The sequence below is a fragment of the Amphibalanus amphitrite genome, unplaced genomic scaffold (assembly GCF_019059575.1).
Source record: "Amphibalanus amphitrite isolate SeventyFive unplaced genomic scaffold, NRLGWU_Aamphi_draft 002073F_arrow, whole genome shotgun sequence".
Taxonomy (NCBI): Eukaryota; Metazoa; Arthropoda; class Thecostraca; order Balanomorpha; family Balanidae; genus Amphibalanus; species Amphibalanus amphitrite.
Genome location: NW_024883566.1, coordinates 25,922 through 36,576, shown reverse-complemented (window position 1 = coordinate 36,576; position 10,655 = coordinate 25,922).

Here is a 10,655-nt window from a genome sequence, read left to right as displayed (position 1 = left end):
TGATAAATAGCCTAAAGTTCTTGGTTGATTACTCGGAATAGTTCGTGATTATTTTGCTAAGTCAATACACATACCAGCCTGGTTCTCTGTAGTAATTTGTGGCTCTATATATCTGCTGAGTCCATAGAGGAATATGAAATGAGTCATTAGTGTTGTTAGAGCTTCGAAGAAATCGTGATATTGCAGTTCACAATCCCCCGAAGACAGCAGAGCAGAGGTTAGACAGAAATTTATTGAAGTTTTTTTTGTGGCGTTCTATTTAACGAATCTCTCAGCCGGTTGAAGAAGCCAGGCTTCAGGCAAAAATAGGAGCCGTGCTGCACGAACCATCTTGTCGAGGCTCATCTTGAATGTCTGCTTATCATAGGTATAATTAAAATGCAGCTTCGAGACAAACGAAGGGAATTTAAATACACTTAAAACCGCAGCATTACTTACTTTTATGTCATCGCCTGGGATATTACTGAAAGCCACGCTGTCGATTTACCCTCATGTTTGACCGTCTGGGGAAGAGCTACAGCCTGGACTGCGTCCAACGTCAGAGGGTGTTCATCTTCGCCGCGCGGGTAATATCGTGGGGACGTAGCGACCGTGTACATGCTTCGCCGATTCTCGAGGCTATTGGATGGCGAAGGGTGGGAGACGGGGTCGCCCGTCGCAACCGTGTGCGTGCTTTTAGAGCTCTCCATGACTTTCGCTTCGTACGGCGGCGATACGATCTTTGCTCAACACAGTTATAGGGTGAGAGAACGTGTGACTCGGGCTAGACTCCTTGGAGCGCTTCACCTGCCGCATCGCCATGCATGACATGTCGTGGTAAGCTTTTCATGCAGAACAGTCTCGGATTGAAACTGCTTGGAACTGCCATCGTCTTGGCCTAGCTGCAGCGATATGACCGCTTTTATGTCTGCCCCGAATAAGAAGTCGACCTAGGTTTTTACTTACTTTTTATCCTGCATGCCATTTCGTTGTAATACCTATCATCCCCCGGCATTGTGTGAATTGTGTATGAAGTTTTGGTATGAATCAAACGTGAAGGCGCTTTAGTGAGATGATACCTACACCTAAATCTGAATTTGGTGCAATCACTCTGCTCATTGCAGACTTGGGAAATGGGAAACACCCGACGTTCATATAACAACAATAAAATGTTTCCAGCGCGTCTTTTTTGGCCGAGTACTTACAGCACACCTTGCAATACATATGGCGCACGGAGAGCACACATTTTACCACGGAGACATTACAACACGCTGCGAAACTTTTTGGTAGAATCGGAGGAAGAGAATGGACGCTACCGGCCTGTGCCAATTTGATGCCAAAGTAGGCCATTTGTAAGCTCTCGCACATCGAGAAGCGAATCCTATTATCAAAACATGATTCGATTGGGATTCGAGATGAGCTCAGTCCGGAACCTCAGGCTCTCTCTCTCCTCTCTCTCTCTCTCTCTCTCTCTCTCTCTCTCTCTCTCTCTCTCTCTCTCTCTCTCTCTCTCACCCACGCACAGCCGCAAGCTCTTTCCCCTGAGTAACAGTGGATCACAGACATGGATTCTCCTGTAACCGAAACACACATTGCAATCCCAGCACGTGAGGTTTGATAACCCCGCAGTCACGGTATTTCTGCATACAAATGCGATCTACTAACCTAATGCCTGTTAAGCTGGGCTTATGGTGCGTTTTCCATGCGTATTATGCAGTTGATACCCTCGCATTGTGGATTCATAGGCGACAGCCAGGGTGGACATTGGGTGCGTGGGTGTGGGTTCAAACTGCACGTCCTAGCATCATGATTGAGTATGCCCAAGACAGTCTGAATCGCGCCGGCCTGGGACTTTATTTTGGAAGCATTTGCAATTCAAAATAATGCTTAGCTGGTAACTCAAGGCGGACTCGTTTATTGCTCCACATTGGTATGCGTTATAAGCTGAAGTCGTACTGTTCAGATGCTGGTCGATATATCTGCTTCGTCTGGGGGCCTGGATAAAATCGGTAAATTGTATTTTATTACTTTAACCGGCCTTATCTTCTAACCAAAACAAGTGATGAAAGTTCATGAATGATTTCTGGAGAACTTTCGAACGCCACTTGCCCCAAGCTGCATGACACAGAAACAGAAAGAATTAAGATAGTGAAAAAAGCATACAATATACCCTTTTCGCGCTTTGCTTTCTTTCAGTTAGGTGCTTACCGCTTCCGATGTGGTTAGCAATCGATTTCGCTCTGTCGTCACGAGCACCCTGAAAACACGGCATGTACAATGTACATAGCTAATCAGGTGTTAACAAAAAAATCCTGTCCTTGAGCACGAATAGTGTTTCATTTTTTCCTCTCAAACGAAGTCTGAAAAAGCGCAGCAAATCTGGCCAGTCGTCCTGCCGACAATGGGCAAGTGCTTTGAATGCAGCGAATCATTAATCCGTACAAGATTCCTGCATACGTAGCACTCAGATATTGCACTGGGTGACCATTGGCCTTTGCCAGGGAAGCACTGCTAGCACCATTACTGAGAAAGCCAATTACAGGACCATTCCGCCAGACTATTATCATGGACAGCTTATCACAGAGCTACGAGAACAGGGTCAAGAGTTATTGCATATATGGCGAGTAGAAGAATGGCCGCGTAGTGTAGGTACATATATTTGCAGGTGAACAAAGGATATATGTATGCATGAGTGACCTCGAGGTTTGTCGAGAAAAGGTAAATAATACCTTTCCAGCATGTCTCGATCTCATGATCTGGGCCATGAGGTCGAGAAGGGCCGAAGGAAAAAATGTGTAATTAGTCAAATCAGTAATCATTTAGCTGAGTAAGAAAAATGTTTTGTTCTTGTCCCAGTCAATATTTTTCTAGTTTTACGTGTACGTATAATTTTATAATTCCACGTGTACCTATGTACAATTACGTTCAGAAGTCACATCTCTCAAAGTCAAAACTGGAAGGAAGCTGGAAGCTGTTTATGGACTGCCTGACGCACTATTAATTCTACCAAGATGATACGGAATGAATACGAAATTCTTCGATTACTCAGGCCTATGCGGTAGGTTATCACGAGAAGTGTTTTAGTGGAATTGTTTCTAGCTCTGCATTTCCATCACATTTCCATATACAGCGGCTCGTGACAGAGGAAAATGCTGCCATAAAACGAATCATGTCATTCAATTCTACTCTGTTATGTACAAACTGAATTGCGAAATGGGAAGTTTATAATTTTACGGTGAAATTTTATAGGAGCGGAAAGTGAACGATGAACTACGCAAAATATGGCAAAGAAAGACCTGACATTTTCAAGGTAACACTATATTTCTGATTGTGTTATAAGATCAGATATAAGTGCTAAATTGGTATCTATCGAACAAAGGTTATTTTGTTACCCACGACTTGTACCCACTGGGTCTTTACCCGTTTGCCCAAATTATGGCTTAGTTTTGGGGTATTTTTCCACAAGTCTTGGGTTGGTATCGGCTTTCCAATTAGTATCTGATGTAGACACCATTCTCATAATCGTATAGCACCATTAGTGGCATCCCAACCACACTTGACACCTAACCCTCTCTCACTTTACCGGCGGTTTTCCGTGGCTCGAGTTATCTACCACTCGGTCTCCTGGTTGTCCCACTGTTGAGCGGTGTCTGAAACAACTCACGGCTCCGGCGAAATCAATGCGTCCGCCGGCTGGAAACAGACGCTGTCACTCCAATACGCAGCGGGCCGTGGTGTCATCTGACACAGCTGCCGGTCCGAATGGGTGTCATTTGACACAGCTGACACACACACGTGTGTCGTTGGACACAGCCGAGGTTGAGCAGGTGATATTGGACTCCGGGTGACACTAGCCTCTTGAGTTCTCGGGTGTGATGAAGGGCCCGTTCTACACACAATCAAGCACCGTATTGAGGTATTTGACTGGGAATGTTGGGTTTCGTAAATCTCATATTCCTTGAAATGTGCTATTCCAATCTTTTTTAACCCGGCGGCCGCTGGGCCTCCGCGCCTCCCGCCGGCCGCTGGGGGGGGACATATAGTTGCCCCCCCCCCCCTTTACTTCTGCGACGATATCGTCGCAACGCGAAGAGGTAGAGAAGCGAAACTTTTCACTAATCTTTCTGAATACCTAGCCGAGGTTGTGTCCAAATTTGGTGTCGATCCCATTTGAAATGACGTCACAGTGACCTCATAAGTGAAATTATAGATTTGCGACTCTCATATTCCTCACGATACATCAGATTATAGCCTTAGCCAACCTTCTCAATCTCGTCTGAAAGTAATTTGTGTTATCATCATTATGAGTCCATCAGCTCTCACCACTCCCCCCCCCACGACATATTTTCTACCGACACTCTTCAATGACACTGAGCCCCCCCCCCTCCCCCTCTGACTCCCCCTTTGACACCAACCCTCTCTAACTCTCCCCTTCTAACTCCCCCTCTCTCCTCTGCCGACAGGTGATTCTGATGATGGTCGTCTGTGTCGCCGCCTTCACTCTCTCCTGGCTACCGTTCCACGTCTTCGAGCTAGTTGCCCACCACTTCCCAGCCGTCTTCGAATGGCGCTTCGTGCGACAACTCTTCTGGGCCGTTCACGCAGTGGCAATGTGCCACTGCTGTATGAACCCCGTAATCTATTTCACGATGAATGATAAATTCCGAGAGAGGCTGCGTCAAGCAGTGGGATGTCGTCATCGTGCGGCGAGATCTCCAAGTGGAAGGGAACATTCAAGGTTGACGTTAGAATGTCAGCAAATGAACAGAGCGAATGGAACATCGGCGAGGTCGTCGTATCTGAACTCGGTGAAGTGCGACACTAGTGCCGTCTAGCGGGTGAGGGTGAAGTGATAGCTGCTAGGTGGCGCAGCGAACGCAGGATGATGAGACGTGGATCACTGGACTGAGCTTATCCCGGCAGTTGCTGGGGTATTTCGCCACCCACCGTTTGCTGGGGGGGGGGGGGGGCGTTAAACGCCCCCAGCCGATAACTCGAGAACCAATAGGCGCAGCGAAACGCACGAGACGGCAAACGAAAGAACGCGACGAGACGCTTCAGATGAGTACTTTAAAGTTGAATTTTGAGGTCACAGGTCGGGTCAAGGTCAGGTCAAACACCTGAAATCGGGCTTTCAGTAGCATGGACTTCAGGACTTCGCAATGGGCGCCTCTCGTCATTAACTCTGTCAAAACGGTGCACAATCCATCATATAAGGCCTACAAGAGTGTCAGCTCCATGTAGGGGTCAGTCAAGCATAGGTCAGGGTCAAGGTCAGGTCAACCGGGTAGGCAAATATCCCCGAAAATCAAAACTGATATTCGCAGCCTGTGACACATGTTTTATGGGTAATTTGAGGCGTAGAACACGATGGTGACATTCATTTTATCATATGTGTACGTGTTTGGCTCAAAAAGTTCAATTTAAGAAATGCATGTACCATGGTCGTGAAGCAGTCACGAGAAATTGCCAAGATTCAGTTCAAGATTTTGGAAAATGTGGAACAATAATCAATAATCGAAGATAGCCATTTGATTGTTCATGGCATTGGCAGTCTAATGGCGTTTACGGCATGTCTGTATGTCTATTCTGTGATTTTATATGATTTTTTTAACATTTGCCGTTTTTGGTCGAAAACTCAGAAATCATGACGTCACCAAAACCTCGATATCTCAAAAATTTTCTGATCGATTTTTTTTGAAACTTTGTCACAATAAACTACAATCAATTCCCTACAGGTACCCAAAATTTGGCGCGCCTGCGGCGCGCCGTTTTTATGCTATGGCCCGGAAAAAAGTGGGGGCGTTTAACGCCCCCCCCCCCCCAGCAACTCGCGGGTTATAATTATGTGGAGGACCTTTGGACCTCCAATGAGACATGAGATATGAGTTAAGTCTATGAAGTCTGACACAGCATAAGTGGAGTGTTCTTCATTCGGAGGAGCTGACTTTGGCTCTGGCGTCGTGGTGTACCAAACTCTGAACCGGGCTGTCCAAATGGCTAACGGGAGGGAAGGATATTCCTACGTGTGTGTTTCAGTGGCCAAAGTGATGTTGTGTTTGTTCATGTGATCCACATGTTCTGGGCTTTTTCTTTATTTCCTGACTTGATGCTCAACCTAAACTTGTGCATATGTGTGGCTGTTTTCAGCTGTCCTTTTGTAACAAACATCTACTCAAAAGTCTGATTAGTGCTAGACTATGTTGATTGTGGACTGTACTATGTTGACAGTAACGTATGATTGTTATGTAAGTGTGCTCGGTGTATATATTCGTTCGTTTTACCCTCCAGACCGGAGTATCCCCACCTTGGGTCATGTTTCCCTGTTTGGGGCTGACGGTCATCCCACCAGACGACCAACGGGATGCCCCTCCGAGGGGACCCTCGTGTGTGGCCATATGAGCGCACGGGTGGCCTGTCCCAACGGGGCAGTGCGAGATGGACTCAGCCACATCTTAGGGGTACTGGTCAGTGGTCGGAGCAACGCGATGACTTACCTTTTTCTTTCATCCCATGATCCAGAAACATGGTATGAACGCCAAAAGAACCTAACCCAGTGGAATGTGAAATGAGTGGGTGATATTGCTGTTTGTTCATCAGTTGTGCTTCTGTCACATGACTTTTGTAATTATACCGAAACTTTTAGTCAGTCTAGGGGTTCAAAATGGTTCATAATGAATATAAAATATAAACTTTTTATGGAATTGCATTAGCCGTTTTCACGTCGGCCATCTGGTACACATTTGGTGCACATCTGGTACATATTAGGTGCAGATTTGGTCAAATCAGGTTCAGTGTGTCTCTTAGCAGCTATCGGCTAGGGTTGCACTAATTGCTTATATGCCTGCTTTGTCATATTATCAGAGAGCATCATCGATTAAAACACTGAAATAAATTCATAAAATGAAGATATTTGCTGTAAAAGAAATTAGGTGCAGATTTGGTCAAATCAGGTGCATTCGCCGGATAGCCCGTCGTGAAAACGGCTATTAGCTTCCAGTGAAGCTATACTGAATGGTGACTTGTAAGACATCCAAAGGAGCTGAAATATCTGTGAAATGTTGGACGTGTTAGTCGGAAGAAGATATGCTGTTGAGTGTTTATTGAAGCTTTGTTATTGTGTTATTTAATTATTTTTGCTTTCCGGTTGAGCTCTTTGCTCTAGCCGCTGTGGCCTTTTGTGCTTACCTTGTACCTTCTATACCTTGCTAGGTTTGAACTGTAAAGCCATCCCCATTCCCCATATTCTGTTTAGAATTGTTATTGTGTATTGAATTGAATGTACATTGCATATTTGCCAAATTCATAATCGTCTGGCATAAACATAATAATACCAAACTGACACCGACTTGGTATTTGGTATTTTAAAACGATTTCAAAGCCAATACCGTTTGGAACGCTATTGCCTCATGAATATTTACTCTTGTGGTAAATACCCTGAATCGTGTAATAAGTCGTGTTTTACTTTTTAACATTACTATTGATTCAGTTGTTCACATATTCCATGGTTTCGGTGTTTACTTTATTTGGCTTCGATATATGTATGTCAATGACTCCTGACAATTCGACATTTGTCTTGGAGTGCATGTTACCCATCTACTTCGTTGTGAGGAGACCGTCATGTTTCAGCTTGTGTTGTCACTCTGTAATTATTTGACTGTCAAATATATGTGAAGCTTGGTTGTTAACAATACAACCGGGCAATGAAATGTGCATATACTCACTATTCAATTTTGTCGGTCAGAGGATTGCTGCTCCTTTGGGAAGGGCTGAGGCTTATGAGACGGTAGTAACATCCCTAGGGCTAGAAACTGTGTTAGGGTTGATGTAACCTTCCGGCTGGTCTACCGGACCAGGACCAAGAACATCCACCGAACCAGGACCAGGCTGGTCGGTGGGGTCGCCAGACCACTCGCATACGCGAGTTCGTCGAGCAGCCTGACTGGACTCTAGTCATGCACCAGGGCCTCGTTTCATAAAACTCTGCCGTAACTTACACCTGTCCGTAATTCACACCCTTTCAAACTACGGAGCGCAAATAAAGCCGTTTCATAAAGCCACAACTGGAATTGTTTACACCTCCGTAACTAAGCACATTTGCGTAGTTGCCGTAATTTATCAAGCGTCCTACAAATTACAATTTCATGTCAGAACTTATTTCTTCACGAGAAATTATAAAACAGTTATGTTGATTTTAAATATTAAAAAATATTTATGAAAAAAAAAAACAATATGATTTTGCTGACCATCCTTTGTTAAAGGGACTATCCCACCTTTAGCATGGGGTTTGAGTTGAGATAGCCAAGTTTGCGGCGAGGTTCAGAAACCACTATCTATCTAGGTTGCAACCCCCGCGGCCTCTTGGTGTTGAAGAAATTCGTTCCCTTCATTTGAAAATGGGCCTTGTACAAGGCCCTATCTTCAACATGGAGCGACCGTTAGTGTGACGTCACCTCGTTTAGTCATTCTGATTTAAATGGGTTTGTTCGTTGAAAAATCGCTTAAAACTTGGTCTGAACTTTGTTGTGGTGCCTACAGAGTAAAAAGAATCAGCTTTATGACAGTAATGTGGCCTGGGGAAGGAGGTAATTTTGGGCTGTGACGTCACATATTTGAAAGTTTGTGTTTGGAATATGGGAAGCCTAAGATGTTTAATGAAAAATAAATGCCAGAACCGTGTTCCTGGTCATCCAATCTATAAAGTCGGGCACAATTTAACTGGTTTTAACAACATTTTAGAAGGTGGGATAGTCCCTTTAAATCAATTTAATGAAAACAGCAGAAAGTCAGCTAAGCAGAAGTGCCTTACTACGAAAGTGGCGCGGCGCGGCGAATAAGCAAAATTCCGATAGTGGCCACAAAAAAGCTACTGGTTCAGAAGATTTGCAGTTTCTTTTTCGCCTTCCGGCTGTTCTTTCTTCCTCTCGGGCTCAACATTATAAAATGGATTAAAAATTGGCTTAGAATCTCAACATCAATTCAAATTCACGCAACATTTTTGTGCGTAGTTTACACCACTGATATCAAGAACATGATAGAATATTTGGCGTTAATTACGTCGTTTTATGAAACCCAAATGGCATCAATTGGTCCGGAATCGAGCATTTGCCGTAAATGAAGCTCCGTAATTTCGATGGCGTGAATTACTCCGGTCTCCGGCTTTATGATGAAACCGAATTGGCATCAAATACGCCAAATTTGGCATGATTGACGGAATGCCGTAAGTAGGTAATTCCTTTTATGAAACGAGGCCCAGGGCTCAATGGTTCTGAACGATCTGAAATCCAGCGCGGATATTTGTGAACAAGAGCTCTACCGACGTTCGAATACTGGCGGTAGTTTCATCACAATAGATAGGACGAAGGAGGACATGCTCCGGAGTCCAAAAGTTATGCTACATTCCGAGGTGGACTCTCTGCATCACTACATTGGGAAGGAATCTTGAAACTATGCTCCTTTGCAGCACAGTTCGGCCAGACCTGTATCTCCTACTACTGGACGATTTCAAAAGAAATGAGCTCTCTGAGGCCAGCTATCGTAAAGGCACTACGGAAATTGTGTTAAGTTGCTCCGTGCTGCGGCTGAAGGAGTCAGTACCTACTAGGAAACCATCAGGAATCGTATCAGCCTCTAGAAGGATATAAAGAGCTATCCATCCATGATCTGATGCCGGTTTTGTGTCTAATCCCTCTCGGGATAACCATAAGTGTGATAACATTTGGAATTGAGCTGTTCTTGCGCAGAGCTAGACCGATGAGGCGCCTTCAGGTATCGTTACCAGCAGGACCAAGAGCTACTAAGGAAACTTCATGGGTGTCTGCTACCCAGTGCTGTGAGTGGTGCGGCGTGATTCACATGACGGTGAAGGATGATGAACTTGATAGCCCAGGGGGAGGCCTTAGCTCGGTAGCCCCTGGCGGGAGGACTCGATTGCCTTGCTGCGATGCATCCACATGGCGAAGACGCGGAGGAATCCAAAGGCACAGCGTATAGCCGTATAGTACGTGGGGTCGTGGCAACGCCCGACGAGAGAAACTCAAATGGACTCGCTAAAACAAGGTCTCAAGTAGTTTGACGCCAACATCAAAGTCAAATCCAGTGCGGGTCACCGGTCAACCGATTGGTACCACAACACCTCAGATCCACGAGCTTGTCGGCCATGAAGGGCATCGAGCGACGACAGACATCCGGCAGCCGATAGGCGATGGTTCCTACACAATAGAACTAAATGGCAAGCACTCGACCGAATTAATGGTGAACCATATCATGCCGTCGAAGTTCGCTGTCCTGAGTTCCTGGGTTGTGTGCACTGTGCCTATATTTGAGGATAAATATGTGTCCTCGCCGATGTGTTACGCTGGCCAAAATGAAGGTAAACAATGACATGAAATTAGTTGACGATATTATGTTTTACTGCATTAACAGGCCACGGTTTTTGCTGCTCAGTAAAAGGCAAACGTAGACAATTGGCGACGGAGGGTGATAAGCCCCAATGGGTGATGTGTCAAGCAAATACAGTGGTGTTTGTTTTGACGTTCCACGCTGCTGTTAACATTAAGCAGCCACGATAAGTGCCTCTTTGTAGCACCTCCTAGCGTGATGACTCGGTAATGCGCCTGATTAAAGAAACAAAGCTATTTTGTCGCGGCGTCCATGATGTTTGCCATCAAACGTAT